This window comes from Macrotis lagotis, chromosome X (assembly GCF_037893015.1).
Source record: "Macrotis lagotis isolate mMagLag1 chromosome X, bilby.v1.9.chrom.fasta, whole genome shotgun sequence".
In the NCBI taxonomy this organism is placed as follows: Eukaryota; Metazoa; Chordata; class Mammalia; order Peramelemorphia; family Peramelidae; genus Macrotis; species Macrotis lagotis.
The window spans coordinates 474,983,294-474,994,569 of NC_133666.1; the positions used below are offsets into that span (position 1 = coordinate 474,983,294).

At 34.3% G+C, this 11,276-nt stretch overlaps 1 non-coding gene and 1 pseudogene across 1 annotated transcript; both read left to right on the forward strand.

Moving 5' to 3' along the window:
• The window catches only part of LOC141499271 (uncharacterized), a 79,535-nt pseudogene extending 72,130 nt beyond the window's left edge, over nucleotides 1-7,405 (forward strand).
• On the forward strand, nucleotides 6,178-6,284 carry LOC141503588 (U6 spliceosomal RNA). Its single transcript, XR_012472934.1, has one exon. It is a non-coding gene; the product is annotated as a U6 spliceosomal RNA (small nuclear RNA).
• Nucleotides 7,406-11,276: the final 3,871 nt, after the last annotated feature.

The following is an 11,276-nucleotide window of genomic DNA, read 5'->3' on the forward strand; positions in this document are numbered from 1 at the left end:
ACACAATTATCATTTCTATCAATAAACACACAACTAGAAGCAGCATGTTTCTTATAAAAAATGGAAACATTTGAAAAGTTTAAAAAGCAAACTGAAATGAATCATTTTGTTCAAACAGAAGAATCTTAGGGTAAATATATACTCTCATTTGTGGGTAATTCTTAAGAGGATAAGAGATCAAATATAGCAAATATTTTTGAGGAATATTCCAGAGTGCAATGATATGTGACTTTGAAATTTGAGGACATATATTTATGCTTATAAAGTCACCACTATTCAGTATTGAAGTCACATATTGACTTTTTTAAAAAAAAGTTTGAATTTGGCAGATACTAATGAAAAAGGACTTATGCTTTAATATGCAAAATAATCTGATCTTAAAAATAAGTCTTATGATGGTTCTGGACCCAAAGACTCAGAATGAGTGAAATAAGGACCAGGGCAGGAAATAATATTTTACCAATTTTGCCTATGACATGCTGTTCATATTAAATTCAGGCATGTAATGAATGAGATAAACATATCAAAGTAAAGGACATTTAGGGGATTATAACATTTGAGGTAAAAGAAAAAAAACAAGTTCCAAATATGCTAAAAAGAAGCAAAAATTTGATTAATAATATTTATCTTAGAAGTTATTATTATGGTGTTAGATACAAAATAAGAGGGAAAATAAGATCATTGCTGTCTATTTTGGCAAGCAAGACATTATTCCATTACTATTTTGCATTGAACAACAAATATGTAAAATTAAAAAGATAATTTTTAAGGACTAAATGCAATCATTTAAGCTTTTACCTTAATAAAGCAAAAACATAGTAAATCATTTTAAGACAGCATATAGAAACCAAACCCTTGGTAAAAAAAAAAAGAGAGAAGAAAAAAAAGATTATGGAGAGGGTAAAATAGGTAAGGGCAGAGGTATTTTTTAGTTCTGCAGAACAATTTTTCCCTTGGTATTAGATATATACATATATACATATGTATATATTTATATACATATAAAAACAGTTCATATCTATATGTACATACTTATATGCACATATTTTTCAATAAAGGTATATATGTGAATATAGATGTCTAACAGGATTGCCATTAGAACTTTTTGATTATGTACCATAGAGTCTATATGAATATTAGTTCATTACATGAGTGACAAATGGTTTTGAGGCTGATCTAATGTATTTCTTTTTTTTTTAAGGTTTTTTACAAGGCAAATACGGTTAAGTGGCTGGCCCAAGGCCACACAGCTAGGTAATTATTAAGTGTCTGAGACTGGATTTGAACGCAGGTACTCCTGACTCCAAGGCCAGTGCTTTATCTACTACGCCACCTAGCTGCCCCTAATATATTTCTAATATTCCAAAAATAATACTCTAATCTAAATGGTATGCTATAGAAGAGTCCCTGTGACAGTCTGTTCCAATAAAACAGAAAATCATCAGTCTTAAATCATTTTTAAAATGTCATTGGTAACATGAAAATATTTTAAAATATCACTAGAATCTTAAATTTGATTAAAAAATCAATTAAACAATTCAAAATAAACATATCGACCCACTATTCTTTCATTTCATATATAATGCAAATAGAGCAATCTATGGATTCTTAACATATTATTTCCTGTTATATAATTTTGTCTTTGCTGTGTGGAAGAAACAACATTATATTAAGGACAGGTACTTGTTTTCCTTCACTTATTACTCAATTAGACAATCAACAAATGTACATTAAAAACTAGTTATGAGGTAAACGTTAACATCGACTCAGGGTCATAAGGCCATTTGAATCAAAATTGAGACTTAAACACAGGTTTCCTTAACACTGAAGCCACATTTCTAATCCATTATACAAAAAAAATTATCTAATCTGAGCTGGAAGCTATTGCAATAATTTTTCCTGGTTTATTTAATTAATTCTTAATTCTGTTTTAATATATCTTTCACAATGCTCTATCTTTTGATTCTGTATATAATTTTTTTTAAAAAAAATATTATTGTTTCTTCCATTAAAATATCAAATATACATCAATTTAATTTAAAAATATACTGGATTGTGAATGAAGTCAAAGATTCTAATGTAAATTAGTCATATTTTAATATGAAATTGCTAGCTTAAATGAAAAAAGAAAATGTAAATGATTTCCAAAATAGTATATAAAACTAGTATACTATATTTTAGAAGGAATCAATGAAGAGGTCATTTATATGTAGTTCTGACCTAGTTTCTAAAACCTGTCACTGACTATTGCTTACAATGACTATAGCAAGCTGTTGTGCCATCAAATACATTTGGAATCAGACAAAAAAAGCAGTCACTGGTCTTGGCAGGGAAGAAAGAATCACACTGACTTTATCAGTGATGGGAAAGCCATGGGGGATGGCAGTGTATTATACATCAAAGTGCATCATATGTTGCTTAGAATTCCTTTGTGTTTAGTGTGCAGCAAAAACCAGTAATGCAATTAGCTCATGTCAAAAGGAGCAATAGCAAATTCAGGAAGAAATTCATTTCCATTCTTTTGCCTTCTGTTGTCAGTAGAAAAAGCCCAAATGGCAGAATTTTCTATTACAGTTTTTTCACTGATACATGCGTTTTGAATAAATCTTCCAAGTGCTTTCATGATTTCAAGCTTTAGTTAAACTGTTTTAACACCATGCCAATCCTGAAGATTGGGTTTATTATATCTTCCTAAGTCAATTTAACTTCAGATATATTACTCTATACTATAGTTTTGAAACCAGAAAAATTAAATAAAAAGGGGAAGAATAATATTTAGATGTGATGACTGTACAGATATTTAGTTATGTATTTGAAAGCAATTTTAAATAAATTATAAAATTGGTGTATATTAAAAACAATTTTAGAAATTGTTTAAAAATTAGAAATTGTTTAGAAATTAGAAATTATGTAAAATTATCAGTTTCTACTTTTTTATAAGTTCTTGGAGAAATAATATGCATGGAATATTGAAAAACTATAACATTTCACAAGGAGATCCTCTTAGACAAAATTTAAAACTCTCTCAATTTATACTGTAGAACTTTGATAAGTAAAGTTTCCATTCAACATTAGTACCTCAAACAACAAAATAAACTCAGCATAATTGGCAAATAATGATAATAATAATAATAATAATAATACCTCTCAGGAATGTGACTAAAATATAGTCATGGAATCCACAAAGATGGTAATGTTTCCACCCAAACCATGCTCTGCAATCAAAATTGAGAGAATCATTAAACATTGAATACTCCTTCAGTGAAGGAATGGAAAAACAGGGAAGCAAAAATTAGTTTGGGTAAATTTTACTACTCACTGACCATATGGGCAATCACATTGTAAGTGTTTATACCTATAGGTTAGTGGGAGCATAAATATCAGTCAAACAGAAAGCTCACTGAATAAACAACTATAAACAGTCCTTTCTCCCTCTCCTCCCAGAGATAACTTAGGGAAGATTCTATCAAGGGAGATGACATATTCTTGTGTTTAAAGGAATAATAATTAATATCAATTGCACAAACAGACATGTACACACAGACATAGACTCATACACAAACACACACAGGAAGAGCTAGCTGACTCAGTAGATCTAGTGTGTGTGGCCTGGAATCAGGAAGTGGAGTTCAAATTCAGTCTCAGACACTCACTAGGTCTGTGACTTTGGGCAAATGACTTAACTTAATCACTTGCCTAAATTACTAGAGAAGAAATTGCCAAACCTTTTCTGTATTCTTGTCAAGTAAACCAGATTAAACTTCAGTCAAATGACTGAACAACTATAATAATGATAAAGATAATAATGATAATAATAATATACATAGTTAGATTCATGAAAAATTAATGGAATTCCATAAGGACATAGGTAGTGATGTGATATTTAGAGATGAATTTAATTTTCCTCTCTCACAACTAAAAATATAAATAAATTCATTCAGAAATATTTAAAAATGAATATATTCATGAAGAATTAAAATTTAAAGATATAGAATCTCTTAAATGAAAATATTAAAGAGTATTCATATAATTAATATAATCATACATTATATATTTACAAAATTAATCCTTGGATGAGGTAAAAGAGGCATAGTAAATAAATTCAAAGAAAATATAAATGAAAAAATATCCTATACAGATCACAAAAATAAAAGTTAAGTTAAAATAATGAGCAGTCAAAATATAAATCTAAAGAAAGAAAATAATATATCATTAATGAGTAGAGCAAAAACAAAATAGCAAACCTATTTTAAAGGAAATTAGTCATAATAATGAACTTATAAACTTCTCATAATTAATCTATAGGACATGATGTACATAATAAAAATTTTAACAAGCATTAAAAATAATGCAGCACTTAGTCAATTAAATAGACTGACAATTTGAAAATAATCACAAAATATAATTTCTTACCAATAAATACATTATAAACAATATTTAGAACTGATAAAACTCAAAAAGAGAAAAAATAAATTACTATAATAAAGAATGAAAAAGATGAAATCTCAATAGAGAAGAAATAGAAATAACTTAAAAAAGCATAAAATGCATATTTTTGCCTGAAAATTGAGAATTTATATGAAATGAAGTATTTATAAAAATATGATATTAAAATAGATCATAATATTTATAGGCCAATTAAATATTCTGACCTAAAAACAATTATACAGAAATAATTACAAAAGGAACCAAAGTTAAAAGGAAATTCCAATTGTGATAGAGTTGTGGATCAATTCTATCAAATTAAAAATAATAAAGTGATAACATACCACAATTTAATCCACAAAACAAAATGGAAATATTTCTTACTGACTTTCATGAACTAATATATTATTAATAACAAAGACAGTGTAGATTAAAACAAAGAAAGAAAATTTTAACTATATAACTAATTTATAAGATCAATTTGAAAGTTTAAAATATGGTCTTGAAAAAAGTCTATATTAGATATATGTACATATGAATGCCTATCAAAAGGAGTAAATGACATGCTCATGACAATGTGAAAATGACATGCCACCATTCTCAGTGCCTATGCTCCCACCATGATGAGCACTAATGAAGTTAAAGAGAAATGTTATGAAGACCTGGAGACCTTTATCATCAATGTACCAAAAGTACCAAGCTTATAATCCTGGGTGACTTTAATGATTGAGTAGGCTCAGACTGACAGACATGGCAGGGAATCCCTGGGAGGAATGGAGTTGGAAACAGCAACAGCAATGGTCATTTTCTGCTGAAGAATTGTGTACCTCATGACTTCTCATCAGAAACAGTACTCCATTTATCTAAATACAATAAAACTTCCTGGATGCACCCGCATAGCAAATATTGGCTTATATTAGACTCTGAATGTAAGCAGAAGAAACAGACAGAATGTGACAGTGACAAAAGCAATGTGTGATGAAGCGTGCTAGACTGATCACATACTCATCCTTTCTAAACTAAATATTCATATTCAACCAGAGCAGTTGCCCCGAGGCAAAATGAATACGATAAGAATTAATATCAATAGATTAGAATGTCTCTCTGAACAGTAACAGTTTGTTGCTAACTTGGAGGGGAAACTGAGTAAACACAGAGTTGGCAGAAGTGGAGCAGAAAAGGAGTGGGAGGCTTTCAGGAATCTGGTATACAGCACTGCATTTGTTCATCTGGGCCAGAATACTTACAATACTGGTTTGATAAAAATGATGGGGGAAATACTGAAGCTGTTAAATGAAAAACAAGAACTCCATAGGGTTTACCAGCAGGATAGTTCATCCATTTGTAAGAAGGCAGCATTGAATTCCATCAAAAGTAAAGTCCAAGTGAAGTTTACAGATGTGCAGAACTTTTGGTTCATTAAAAAGGTCAGAAGGCTATTTATGGGCCAAATATCTATGGTGCATCTCAAGTACTCAGTTCTGACAAATCCACATTGATTAACTATAGGTACATGATCCTAGAGAGATGGGCTGAACACATCAATAAGTGCCTTTTAATCCATTCTGCTATCTGCTTCCATTTTATGGGACAGTTCATTCCATTCACATTTATAGTTATGATTACTAATTGAGTATTTCCTTACATACTATATTTCTTCATTTATATTTTCCTATTTCCTTTCCTCTTATTCCTGCTCACCAAAATTTTACTACCTTTTCCTTTTAACTTTTCTTTTAAAACTATACCTCTGTGCTGGCTTCGGCAGCACATATACTAAAATTGGACCGATACAGAGAAGATTAGGATGGCCCCTGCTCAAGGATGACACGCAAATTCGTGAAGCGTTCCATATTTTTAGTACCGGAGACAAAACCAGCAGTCTTCTTTTGACTCTGGTTTCTCCTCCTCCTCAGAAAACAAGCGACCAAAGAGATCAAAGGTGAAAAATGGAGAAGCAGGAAGGCGTAGGCAACATTCGGCATCCCGGAGTGCCTCTCCATCACCACGGAAACACCAGAAAGAGTCCTCTCCTCGTAGGCGGAGAAGAAGTCCATCACCACCACCCGCCAGACATCAGCGATCCCCTTCTCCTGCCCCTCCACCCCGGCGGCGGAGGTCTCCCACACCACCACCACTGGGCAGGACTTCCTCTCCTCCCCCACGTCGATGCTCACCTTCTCCAAGAAGATATTCTCCTCCAACACAGAGAAGATACTCCCCTTCCCCGCCTCAGAAGAGAAGAACAGCTTCTCCACCACCGCCTCCCAAGGGAAGAGCATCGCCTTCCCTTCCCCTAAAGTGACGGGTCTCCCCTTGGCCACCTCCGAAGCCAAGAAGTTCCTCTCTTACAAAGAGATGGTCCCCTTCCTTATCATCTAAGCATAGGAAAGGGACGCCCCCTAGCCGATCCACCCAAGAAACCCGGTCTCCTGTACCAAACAAACGGCATTCACCTTCACCATGGCCTCGAGTTCCTCATACCTCTGCGAGGCCTCCCCCACTCCAAAGAGGAGCTTCATCTTCAACCCTAAGAAGGCAGTCCCCATTACCAAGCACTAGACCTATCAGGAGAGTTTCCAGAAACCCGTAACCCAGAAAAGCAAAAAAGGCTGCCTCACCAAGTCCCCAGTCTGTAAGAAGGGTCTCATCCTCCAGATCTGCTTCCAGATCTCCTGAGCCAGCAGCTAAGAACCACCAAGCACCTCCAACCCCCATCCAGTCTCAGTCCCCATCCACAAACTGGTCGCCAGCAGCACCTGTCAAGAAGGCTAAAAGCATCACGCCAAGCCCATCCCCTGCCAGGAATTCAGACCAGGATGGTGGTGGGAAGAAAAAGAAGAAGAAGAAGAAGAAGAAGAAGAAGAAGAAGAAGAAGAAGAAGAAGAAGAAGAAGAAGAAGAAGAAGAAGAAGAAGAAGGAGAAGAAGGAGAAGAAACACAAAAAGGACAAGAAGCACAAAAAACACAAAAAAACCTAAGAAGGAGAAGGCAGTTGCTGCTGCCGCTGCCGCTTTAGCATCTACCACTACCGCTTTAGCATCCACCACCACAACAGCCCAAGAAGATCCTGAAGCAGAGACAGAGACCAAAAAGGAGACTGAGAGTGAAGCTGAAGACAACCTGGATGACCTAGAGAAACACCTTCGGGAAAAGGCGTTGAGGTCGATGAGAAAGGCGCAAGTGTCCCCACAGTCCTAGATGGGATGTTCATTATAATGTACATTTGATTGGGTTTGTACTCAGATTTCATTTCACAATTGCTAAAATGTGTTTGAGCTTTAGGCTATAACATTTGTTGTCATATTACTAGGTTGAGGTTCACCATGTAAAAAAAGGGCATGGATTTACATTACAAAAGTGTCCACAGTGTACTAGTGACATTCATTGACAGCCAACATAACTTCATTTAGAGTGAAACATTTTTAAGGGGAAAATTTTTTTAAAGGGGTTTAAGTACGGCTGACAACCATCTGGTTCCTTTAAATCCTCTCAGCCCTGGCTGTACACAGAGATTCTTTTAAGTTCTTCTTCAATTCTTGGCCCCCATTTGAGTTATGAGACTTTGACCTTGAAGCTGCCCAGAAGAGAGACCACTGTTCACCAGAAGTCGACACAATGCATTTTTAACGCCACATTATTTCCTGTTGCTGTCGTCTCTGCTGAAGTGAATCAAGATTAGAGCTGTTAGGATGGTCCGGAAAACAAACGCACACTGTTCGCCAGAACACTGTGGGCTTATACTGATGTAACTAGCTGATTTGGAACACTGGAATTCTATTTTTTCCTGTCTTGTTCCCCCCACCCCAATCCCCCATTTGCTTGTAGGGACAGTTATGCCCCAGAAAGTTTCCTTCAGTTACATAAAATTCTGTTTGTGAAATAACATCATTTCCCCATTCATAATTCTTGTCTTGTTAGGGTTCTTCCAATTGGTAGACTGAACTTTCAGAGCTTTTGCTTTTGAGAAGTGGAAGGATCTCAATTTTGGATATTGCCATGTTTTCACCGTTTTATTTTATTTTGTTTTTTGTTTTGTCTTTTTTGTTTTGTCTTTTTCTTTGTTTTTTTTTAAATAAAGCTATATAAAGCTTGTGGATTAAACAGAATAAATTTCTAAATTAAAAAAAAAACTTTACCTTTCAGTTTATTTTTACTTATACCTTCTCCTTCCCTTTTATCAATCCCATGCTCCTTTATCTTTGACTTTCCCAGTCCCCTCTTCTCTATGGATTTTGTTAGAATTTAAAACTCAAGTGGGAATGTACCTTATTCCCTCTCTATTTTAAATCTACTGAATAGAATTTACTCAGCATTCACCTTCTCCCTTGTTTCCACTTTAAATTATAAATCTTTGTGCCTTTTCCCTTGGTGTTATTTATCATTCTAATACTATTAATCAGGTATCAATACAGTTTGATTATTTGCTTGATAAACTCACATTGTTATCAAAGTATCGTCACAGATTATTGGATAAACAGCATTGACTCAAATTGCATCAAATTATAATTATTATCATTATTGCACTACTCCATTTGCAAGTAGTTTTCAAGTATAACAATCCTTCTCAATATCATCCAAATCCATATCATTTCTTGAACTATGTGTGCCCTTCCTGCCAGGCCTATTCTCTTAACCATTTTAACCCCTCTCCTCAACCAGGGTTCTTAACCCCTTGTTAAGTGAAGCATAATTTAAGTTAAACTGTACCCTAATTAAGTGTAAGAATCTTAAAGATCTTTGAGTACTGGGAGGCTCTGAATGTCACACTTCAGAATCTTATAAATGATTATAGTTTAGAGAGACACTGACTCAGGACCTCGAAGTTTATGATGCTTAAAGTCTCTTAAGTCCTAGGAGACTCTGGAGGTCTCATTTGAGAACTTTTCAAATGATTGTAAGTTACAGGGACACTGACTCAGGTCCTTGAAGTTTATGATGCCCTCATTAGACAAGGTGCTAAGCATAATGTGAATAAAGTGAGACGATGGATAATGAGACACAGGTTTAAAGTTAACACCCCTGCTTTTATTCAGGGCTTTTTTGTCTCAAACGTAGTGAAGTCATTTTGGACATGTTCAATGGAGAGATAAGACCTATATACCCATATTCTTTAAGTTCATTCTCTTCAATTATATTCTACCCTTTAATTATCCTATTCTTAAGAACTACAAGTTTTATATCTTCCCTTTTAGGGTTGTATACAAATTGATGGTCTTCTTTTGCTTTTTTTGTTTTTTCCTTCCCCTTTTCATTTATCTTTGAATGCAAATCTTGAATCACGTATTTGGTGATTGAATTATCTGTTGAGTTCTGGTCTTTGTGTCAGGAAATTCTGGAAGTCCTCTATTTCATTGAACTTTCATCTTTTTTCCCTGACAATACATGCTGAATCTTGCAGAGAAGTACATTGTGGGATGTAATTCCAGGTCCTTTGCTCTCCTAAATATCCTATTCCAGTTCATCTGATCCTTGAATGTTGAGGCTGATAGATCCTGTGTGAGTCTGATTGTGTTTCCTTTGGATTTGAACTGCTTACTTTTTGCTGTTTGCAATATTCTCTTCATTATTTAAAAGTTATTGGAAGAGTTTTTATCCTGGGGTCACTTTCTGGAGGGTTCTGTGGATTCTTTCAGTGGCTATATTGTTATTTGTTCTAGTAGATTTGGAGAGTTTTTCCTTATTAATTTCCTGCATGAACTTTTCTGAGTTCTTTTCTTGATCCAGCCTTTCTAGTAGTCCAGAGTTTTGTCTCTTGTAGATCTATTTTCCAAGTCATTTATTTTCCCTAAACAGTACTTTACATTTTCTTCAATTTTTTTCAAACTTTTTTATTTTGTTTGATGGAATCTTGTACTTTTGCAGATTCATTGGTTTCTATTCATTCAATTCAATTTTTTGGGTTTTATTTTCTTCAATTAGCTTCTGCATTTCCTTTTCTATTTGGTGATTTTTACTTTAATGGAGCTCATTTCTGTGGTCAATTTTTCATAATTCTCCTGCACAACTTTCATTTCTTCCTTCCATTTTCCTTCTTCCTCTCTTCTTTGGTTTTTATATGTTTTTTTAAGCTCTTTGATGAGCTTTTGTATTTGAGTCCAATTTATAGACTGTTTTGTTACTTAACCTGTGAGTGATTTTTCAGTTTTTTTCTTCAAAGATGGCATTGCTGTCATCTTTGTCTGTAAAGTGGTTTTCTATAGTGAGAGCTCTTTTAGCATTTGTTGTTGTTGTTGTTGTTGTTGTTGTTGTTATCTTTGAAGCTTTAGCTCTGCTCCTGGGGTACAGAGGGTATAGATTTAAGTTGTTTTTTTTTTCTCTCGGGGGTTGGGGTCTGATCCCTGGCTTCCCATTGGCCAAGATCTTATCTATGCAGTCCAGGCCTTGCATTAGCAGAAGGTTTACTTTTTTCTACCTTTTTGTCCAGGTTCTCACTTACAAGTTGTTTGTTCCAAAGCCAGTCTTGTCTTTTACCCCCATGTTCTCAAGTTTCAGACTTTGTTTGTGTTTGGAGTCCTCCCTACTCGTTTGTTATTAAGTTCCCCAGGCCTCTGCTATTGTTAAGCTTTTGGGAACCAGATTGCACTGTGGCTAAAAAGCCCTCTGCTAGTTTCCCCACTCTCTCCTGTCTTTTGGACTTTACTTCCACTTTTACTGGAAAGATCTTCCATGGTATCTACAATGGAAAACTTCTTTGAATCTTCTGTTTTTCTTGGTTGGATTGGTAGTTTGAATGTCAGAGGCTTCATTTATCTTTGGTAGGGAAAAGCTCTGGGAGCATATTAGCTTCATGCCACCATCTTAGATCTGTCCTGGAAGCCTCCATATTTACTGTATATAAAATAATAAGGA